The 9,673-nt window shown below is 35.0% G+C and overlaps 1 long non-coding RNA gene across 3 annotated transcripts; it reads right to left on the minus strand.

Annotated features, from left to right (window-relative positions):
* Positions 1 to 1,608: 1,608 nt before the first annotated feature.
* Positions 1,609 to 8,724, minus strand: LOC122181967. 3 transcript variants are annotated; one of them, XR_006179644.1, is made up of 5 exons: positions 8,683 to 8,724; positions 4,035 to 4,151; positions 3,234 to 3,342; positions 2,464 to 2,620; positions 1,609 to 2,010 (listed from the first exon to the last, which is right to left on the minus strand). It is a non-coding gene; the product is annotated as an uncharacterized LOC122181967 (long non-coding RNA). The 3 variants fall into 3 exon arrangements; XR_006179642.1 differs by having other exon boundaries at positions 1,609 to 2,620; XR_006179643.1 differs by lacking the exon at positions 4,035 to 4,151 and having other exon boundaries at positions 1,609 to 2,620.
* Positions 8,725 to 9,673: the final 949 nt, after the last annotated feature.

Raw genomic sequence — 9,673 nt, forward strand, 5'->3', positions numbered from 1 at the left:
AAAAGTAGATGGCAGCAGGTTGGTTGGATGCATAACATGCAAGAATGGCTGCTAACCTATGAACTTGTACTGGAAAAGCCCTAGGAAGAGTTCTTACATACAATGTTTTGTTCTGCGTCTGTCTGATGACTGGTCAAACAAGGGCATAAATATAGCTCAGAAATTTACAGTACAATAATGTTACAACTTACATCCTGGGGGAATAATTTATAATGCATAATTTATCCACTGAATTTAGTTTCTTCTTCTACTAATAAAGCATCTACAAACTGGTCCTAACTTCCTCACAGTTGCTCTATTTTCCAAGTCAATCAGTGTTATTTTTTAGGCTGAGGGAATGATTTATAGAAGTCCTCTTGTATTATTTGGAGCTATAGTGAGATCATTTAAACTATACTGAGATAGCTCCAAATTATTTAGTTTAGGGTTTTTGTTGTTGTTGTTTTTTTTTGTTTTGTTTTTTTGTTTTGTTTTGTTTTTGTTTTTTTTTCTCTTCATTTTTCAGATTGTGAAAACCAACCAACCAACTTATTTATTTACCACAGCATTTCCTGTATGGAAATACCTGGAGTGAATGTAGCATTTTCTTTCCCATGAACCATAATAAGGGGCTCCACATTTTCTACAATTCTGAAAGAGTGGAGAATTTTTAACTGTTTAAAAAAAAAAAAGAAAGAAAAAAAGCCCTTGAAGCAAGAGGTACAACTATATGGGGTTTGGGGTTAGTCACTATACATTCAAATCCAGACCATATCTCAGCCCGCCCCAGGCAGCAGTTATTGCTACCTTTCTTCTTCCCAGTGAATTGCTGACATCCAATCATCCAGTTGGTTTCTGTAAAACAGAAGTATCAAGTAATTTTAAAATAGATGAAAATAGAAACACTTAAACAGAACAACGTAAAATTAGGTTGGGCATGTCTTTCATTCACTGACAAGGTAATATAGATTGACATGCTTTGTGGGTGCTATTTTGTAAGCTTTTTTATTCCCAGCCCAAGTGGAGCAATTAAAATATTTACAAATAACCTTCCTCTCCCCCTTCAACTAAGAAGTTTATTGGTGCTTATTTAACAGCAATCCTGTCTGCCACTCTTCTAAAGAGACAGACCAGAACAAACACAATCTGGAGAACATTGCCAATTTCAGCAATTTCTTGGGTTCCGTGCAGGCCATCAATAAAATTCTAAACTTCCCCAAAATAGGGAATGTCCAGGCCTCATTTATACCCATCCTTAATGCTTTAATGGATGTTATAATTTGTTGATTCAGGATTTCTTATATCTAATATTACAACACCAGTCAGGAATTACATAAAAGTTAATATTTACCAAGCAGAAATATATTTGTCATTATTATAATTAAAAAAAAAAAAACTTTCTACAACAACAATAAAAAACCAACCTCTAATTTCTGTGAGAAAAAAAAAAAAAACTATGATAGAGAAACTCTAGATTCGGGAATCGGTAAGTGTTATATTATAATGAAAGATATACACTGTTATCTATTAATTTTGAACATGACATTTCATTCCCATGTAGAAAGTGTACAAATTCATTACAAATGGAAAAGCACATCTGTCCAACACCGCTGCGCATAAGCATTTTCATGAGCTTGATGGGTAGTTTTATGACCAGCTGAGAGAAGAAAACTAAGCTGAGGATCAGATAAGACTTCCCATGAAAGAGCCAGTAGTGATTTAAACTTAAGCAGACAAAGCATTCCAGAACACATTGTTTTTTAGAGCGAAAGTGTAGGAGATAGGGACAATCACATTTAAATTGTCTGACAGAAAGGCAAAGAGTTGTTACATATATTTAAGTATGTACACATTAGCAGATCAACAGATTTGACATTATTTCCCACAATTTCCTACCCCATCTGCTGTGGTCTTGCATCTGGTACTCAGGTGATGTCATACCAGGGTTGGTCGCACTGCCTTCTCTCAGGGACACAGAGTGTCAGGGCTAACAGGCTTCCATTCATGATTTTCTTACTTCAAATCCATGCTCTTAAATAAAATAGGTACTGTGCTTTTAACAGCTTTATGAAAATAACTGCAGTAACTTTATGTCCTATTGGTGAATCTATGCGTTATGCAAAATATTTCCTTATAATTTTTACTCCTAATTTACGTTATTTTATTCATTTATTTATTTAACTGTTACAAAAGGTTTTTGACAAACTGATGGACAAGACAGTGCTGAACAATCTTAGGATCTCACTGGCAGCCAAGGAGTCTTCTGCTTCGTAACACAGAGGCATCAAACAGTTTGGAGATGTAAAGAAACATGAAAGCATATGAACCACCATTTTCACTCTGAACTATTTCTCTCACATTTCTCAATCATTTTAAATTAAAAATTAGTAAATTCCTTCACTGTGAAGCATGTAAAATTTTACAGTTACATAATCTGATGCATTGTCAGTCCATGACACTTTCATTATTCTATTTCTTTCTGACCTTGTTCTCGGTTTCATGTATGTAAATTAAGGGGAAGAACTGTCTCTCCTTTCGCAGTCGCAGAGTTATTTTGATCCTTCTCGGGATGGGAGACTGCATGTTTGTACACACACCAATGTGACAGGGTTCCAAGCTTCACCACAACAACTTTTAGGTACTGTGATAATGCAAATAATAAAAAAGCCACTGTTGATTTATGTCCTTGTGCATGTGAGTGTCTAATTAGTATTCAGAAGACACTACTTTCAATTGGATACATGGATATATATTATATGCCACATACATGGTTCATACTGACAAATGTAAGTAATAGGCTTGTTTACTTGTTTGCATTTAATTTAAAAGAAAAAAGGCTTCTGATCATCCCTCTTTACAATTGTATCAAGTCATTGTCTCAGAAAACCCCCACATACATGTTCATTGAAATACATTCAAAGATAGGGCGTGATAAGTTGGACAGCCATTCTCTCCTTGTGGGGCTAATGTATCTCCCATTACCATTAAATTGTGTTATATGTGCATATTAAGGGAAGAATATTAGTGATTAATAACAACCTACATTTTCCAGTGTGCTGAACTCTTTCAGGAACTGGTGAAGGTCCCCAAAGCTAAACTGCACCTTAAATGCACATGTGTTGTACAGCATATTTTTAAGCAAACACAATGGTTTCAGTGATCGTTTCAAGGTCATTCCAGTGCTAACTTCTGACATACAACAATGTAGCTAAGTGTGCTTAAAAGTAGGAAAGCATATTAATTTCAAAGCTTACAAGTAGTGATGGCTGGTCTGTCCACAATTCCCAATTCAACCATTTTATATTCTAAGAAGAACTGAGGCTATTTTTTCCCTAGTTAATGATATTAACTAGTCATTTGTTCCTGAGAAAAGAAGGAAAAAGATGTGTGTTAGGCTTATAGTAACTTCAATTAGTTGTTAGCAAAAGATCTTATCCTGGTAGCAAAACCAGAAAAAAAAAAAATCTTTTAAATTAATTTCAAGATGCCTACATTTAGAGAATGGCATTGCTTTAACAGAGCTATGCAAATGAGTCCAATTTAGCATCTTGTATTCAGCTGGAAACCATTGCTAAATGATCGGGATAGCCAGTCACAGATATTAAAATGAATTATATCTAATCTGAATTTTAGTCACGCTACATTAACTAATAGAAAGTTATTAACATTTCAAGAGAAAAAAAGCTTTTGCCTGCAAAATTAACAGTGGCTGAGATGTGACCTGTGAGCCATGCAGCCTGATCACTGTAATGACAGTGTAATGGCATATTTACATTAAAATCTCTGCAGCTAATATGTGATTCAGAATTGGACGTTAAGTCGAGGATTATTTAGTCTGGCCTGTTGGCCTTTCTCTAAGTAGTTTTTTTTTTTTACTTCAATACAAATCTGAAACTTTTCATTTCATGACTATTTATGTGACTAGTTTCTATGGCTATGTCTCTCCATCTTTACATCAGCTACTTTATATGGTCAGCTTACTCTTTCATTTTCCCCTTCCTTTTTCCAACATATTTATCATTTTTTGTTGGCACGTAAAACTTCAAGAAACTCACATTAGTTACAAGCCAGCAGGGAAAAGGGAAATATTTTGCTACTTCATTTTTACTACTAACTTGCTTCAAAAGGCAGTATATTTTCATGTTTTCCTTCCCACACTTTTTAAATTCGCCCTGGAAAAAATGGATAATTCAAAGACATCGTTATCTGGATAGAATAAAATGTGCAATTATGCAGTTATTCTTAGCAGTCAATGACAACCTGACACAACTTCTCCTGCTACCAGTTCATTTGCACCAAAGCAAAGGTTTTAAAGTTATGGACGTAATAACATGGCAGTTGTATAATCTGTAGCATTTGTTAGATTTGTGACATATTTGCATATATGAATTTGTTTGCTTCTTTAAGAAATACAGCATCATTTTAAATTTAAAAAATAAAGAAGTGCGATGAAATTATTAAGAAAAAATGGATAAGACAATCCTCATTTAATAATAAGAGCATTCTTCACAACAAGTCCAATGTAAAGATGAATTTGAAATTGGTCTTGTGATTATTTGTACAAAACAGGACATTTTCATAAGGGCTCAGATTCCAAGTGGATCTTCAATTCTGAGGAAAAAAAAGGCAAATGCATTTTATTAAGGCAAGTTTGTAGGGCTTTTTTTTGTAATTGTAGTTTTTTTTTTCTCTCCTTTTCTTTTGTATTAGATATGTGTTTCCTTACCATTTCCTATGCCCCTATAGGGAGATATTACTTTACTGTATTGTTTGTTTGTGTACTTTACTTGCTTGTTTTTATTTTTAATGTAAGTTCGCTAAAGTGCTAGAGCTAAAAGTGGTAATTAATGACTAAAGAAATATATCATATAAATTACAGACCCATGTATATATTTCCATACACCAGGCAAACATATAAATTCACAAATTTTACAAAGTAGGTAATATGCTTGTCCCATAATTAGGCCTTCAGTATGGTCAGTATTCCCACAAATTTTGCTGCTGCTTTTCTTTCAACTCTAAATGAACAAGTAAACACTTGTGTGACTCCACTTTTAAACTGATTTGTTTTCTGTTTACAATAAATCCATGTTGTGATTTTGCTTCAGCTCAGAGATACGTCATTCACATGACATAAATGTTATCTCACCTCCATTTCCCAATTAGTAAAAGAGAATTAATATGGTGAAATCTGTTTGACTGACAAGTATCTTTGCAGGTAGAGCTCTGTGCACAGATTCGTAATAAACACAGGTATAAATGCACAGCTTCACCATATTCCTGAAATCTTTACTGTGACTCAGACATACAGTAAAAGCAGATTGAAGAAATAATTAGAAATTTGATCTGATATAACATGGTAATTAGCTGAACTTCTTTTGATATTTCTGAATTTATAACTGGTTTTTTATTCAGAATGCAAAAATGGCTCTGAGCAAGTCCTACAGATACTCTTCTTCATGGTCCCAGCTGGACCACAACTGCTTTACCCCTCATGGTCAGTTGATCCTGGTAGCAGCAGGACCAAAACCGCTTCCCTGATATTATGGGGCTACCACTGAGAATTTTCAAGTAAGTGTTTCCTTTTATTATACTTTTCACTTAGTCAGGTATGTGGTAAAGCTGTAACTATGCTGCAGATCAGACAGGACAGATACCACTACTGAAAATCAGACTAGATCTCAAAAGATAAAGCCAGAGAATTTGCCTCAGCCACAGTTGTAAGATTAAGTCGTTTCTTTCACTCACAGTGATGTATGAACTCTTGCACCATCACCACTACCGCACACTAGGGACCTGAAATACTCTCTCGTGGTTGCATTTGACTCTAAAAATCACATTTTCCCATTTTGGTCAGAGTTTTTTTTTTTTTTATTTTATATAGATTGCGTGTAATAATTACTGTCATTAATATCACTAATTTGAACATTTGCTGCACAAATGCCAGAACCATTTTTTATACTTTCATTTCTACAACTGCCTCAGCGGCATTGTTGTATTTAAATTCAAAAGCCAGTTAATTAACTGGAAATATAGGGAATGTAAAAATGAAACTGCATAATCTTTGATATCCCAATTGACTAGCAGTATCTGTGGATAGTAAGAGAGTTTAGGAAGATAAGAGGGAGAGGTATCTAAACAGGAGTGAGCTGGAGACTCAAAGATAGGTTGCCTATGCTAACTATCTTCTAAGCTTTGAAGACAAAAAAAATGGTGTGTCTCTAACAGCAGGCTTCATAAAACGGAATAAAAGTCAAGGGATGCTGAGCTTACTTTTGAGAGAGGAGACTAGAAGGGTAAAGCCCTACTTAGGCCTGACATATTTCTAACGTTAAGTGGTTCTCAGAGAATCTCTCTGGAATGCTGTCTTCTAAACCTGGCAAAACAAGTCTCTGAGAATTCGGCAGAAAGAGTATCTCTCTCTCATTCAGTATTAGCTCCGTCCTCAGAACCACCTTATAAAAGCAGAGGTTTTCAGGGTGAAAACATTCCTTTTTATCACAGAGGCAGTTTGGTGGAGAGCCCACTTCTTTAGGAAAATGGCTAGATTCTCATACTTCATTAACAAAAACCTCAGAAGTCAAATGCTGATCTACCAGTTACTGCTGATTCCTTACCTATGAGGTATCACTGTCAATAAACAAACTGCCACCAAAATATTTTTTTCTGGATGTTTTTCTTTGTATTAGACAAGCTCATGCACTTACTGCTTTCCTTCAGGTGCTTCATTGCCACATACCAAGAACAGGCCAACAGACAACATTGTTCTTTGCCTTTGTTGTGAGTAAGAAAGATACGAAATTAGATCAGCTTTTGAGATGTGGGCTTAGCTATTTGAATATCTGCAATCTTTGGTGACAAAATAGTGAAGGGTGCTTACAAACATAAGAGAGCTATACTCCATTCTGAAAAGTTCACGAACGTTGTCTATCTCCCTACTGTCAGCAGTACCTGGAAAACAAGACTATCATTAAATATCTATATTATCATAATCTACCATGGTACAGGTAAATCCAGGTTTTTCAAGATTATCTGCAAAGAGACATAATCTGAAGATATCAAAAGCTCTAATTTTCAATAAATGAACTGAGTCTCTAATAGACCCCTTTTGAAACCATTTTTACATCTTACAGGATTCATTCAAGAATTATTTTTTTCTCTTTAACTCCCTTTTTCCATTATTGGTCTCCAAGACTTGCTATATTTTTTTAAAATATTATTTATTGATTATGAGGTCTACCCACCATTTTGAACAGCCTCCATTCTTTATCTGCACATCTCTCCCTTATTCATCTCCATGACTTTCCTGACATTATGTCGTATACATGAAAGAATCTTTCTGAAAAGTCAAGCAAACAACCCAAGCGTGTAAAGCAAATGAATAGCTCACCTTCCAGACCTTTACTAAGCCTAATTCACATTCTGAAGCTTACAAAGTCTGCATTACTCTAAATATGAAGAAACTTTAGATCACAAGCAATGGTCAACGCTAAGCAGTACACATACAATTCTGTGTAGCCATGAATGGTCTACACCATTACCAATGCTTTTTTTCCTTTTGGCTAGTTCCTCAGCTGCTTTGTCTTTTTTGTTTGTTTTTAAAACTGAAATTTCTTTCAGACATGCTCTATCAGATTCTATCAGGTCCTTGGCCTGATTGCTGGCTTTTACTGTCATATAGTCATATATAAAAAAAATGGCCAAAAACATGCTCAGATATTGTCCTTATATTACACAAATCTTGCAATTTAGTTTCCTACTGGCTATTCCTTAATTCTGTTTTTCTGTTTTGACACTCAAGGCCTGGGCAAAAATGCCATAATTATTTAAGCTACATAACAAGGAGAATTTCTCCTAAATCATGCAGCCAAGCAGATGGAATCATCATCAACATGTGAAAAAGTAATAATCTACACATTAAGAAATGCCTTATAACAATTGTGGATTAGACTTAACAAAAAAAAAAAAAAAAAAAAAAAAGAGGGACACCGATTAAATAACTTGAAAGTATGTGTCAGCAAACTATTCACTTAAATAGCATTTAAATCCTTTTTGGCTTTCTGTGCCGCCACTGTAGCCACGTGAAACATAGCTTCTGCCCTCAAGGGATTATAATTTCTGTAGATAATACGAGAACTCAAATAAGAGAAGAGAAAGATGAAAATCATCTGGGGAAAAGTGCTGTTATGTGCACTTCATCCCAAGATCAATGCTGGCATCTTTTCTTTCAAACCAGATGAGGAAGAAGAGGTCAGTCAGGAAGTGTGCAAGCACGAAAGGAACAACACCTTTTGTTCCTGGGCCTCAGTGAGAAGCTATCTCTTATAGCCAAGAACTTGGCCTAATAGAGCTGTAGGAGAAAAGGGATATGAGCAAACCATCAAGCCACATAACTTCCATCTGACAGACTCTTCTGCTTTGGAAAGTCTACAGCAACTACCAACAGGAACCAGACCAAACATCCACGTGGTTTTAAACAAAGAGTTATAGGAAGGTTATAAGGTTATAGGTTATAAGCAAACATCCAAAAGAAAATTAAAGTGTATGCCAAAAGCTTGGAAAGATAACATTCAGTAAAAATGAATTTTTAGACCTAAATAGTTGTAAATAGTCAATGAAAACAGAGATGTTATAATTATGAGACAAACAAGTGAGTCTGGCAGAGCAGATTATAACAACAAAAAGAATAAATAGAAAGCTTACCCACATCCTGGGCTTGCTGCATAACTCCTAAGGAGAGATCTCCAGAAGAGATCCTTTCCCAGAGGTAGTCAGCTCTTAAATGGGTATAGGAGAGGTGCAGCCAGGCTCCACCCCTTCCAGCAGCACAGGTAAATTGCCTTCACCTGTGCTCTGTGTCTGACTCAGGTGATCAATCAGAGGTTCAGGCCATGATTCGGCAGTTCCCATATAGTCCCCTACCATATTACTGAGAAAACATTTGCATCCAGAAGTCTGAATTCAGAAAATAAGTGTATATATATCTATTTATATCAAAATAGTAAAAATAAAGAACATCCATGTTTTGCTCCCTGAAGTGCTAACTCTAGAATCCTTTCTACTGAAGCAAACTTTTGAGGATGATTCCTGACAACAGCCTCTGATTTGCCTTCCAGGTCATGCTACATTTCCCCTCTGTCTGTACACAGCATTTGTAATTACTAGTTATATTGAGATCTTGGCTGGTCAAGGAATATAACCGTTCTAAGCACGCACATGGAAGTGACTAAACTTAACTAAGGACACGTATGCTTGAATATTAAATAAGTAAGTGTACCACTAACACTTATGTAACATAAAGGTTCTGGTGGTCTTTTGGCATAATCATAATACATTTGATTTACTTATATCACTTCAGACTTAAGAAGCACAAGATAATGAAAAGATAGAATAAAATAAAATTAAGTACATTCTGACTAATAACCTATTGGTTCTGCAAAATATAGTTTAAATGTGAATTTCTAATACTAATCAGCTAAGTATCTCATACCGTATTTAATTTTTGTGGTATTGAATTGTGACCATTCATATATCACTGAGCAGACAATGATGAAAAATACAAACTTTTGAGTTTAAATTTTCTTTAAAAATTCAGTTTGACCTTTACAAGGACACTTCATGTAAAACTAACTCACATTTCAGTCCTAAAATGTTAATGCACTACAAGGTTAATTGCTCCTATTAATCCATTAAA

This window comes from Lagopus leucura, unplaced genomic scaffold (assembly GCF_019238085.1).
Source record: "Lagopus leucura isolate 7727_CA_CO unplaced genomic scaffold, USGS_WTPT01 Super-Scaffold_100012, whole genome shotgun sequence".
In the NCBI taxonomy this organism is placed as follows: domain Eukaryota; kingdom Metazoa; phylum Chordata; class Aves; order Galliformes; family Phasianidae; genus Lagopus; species Lagopus leucura.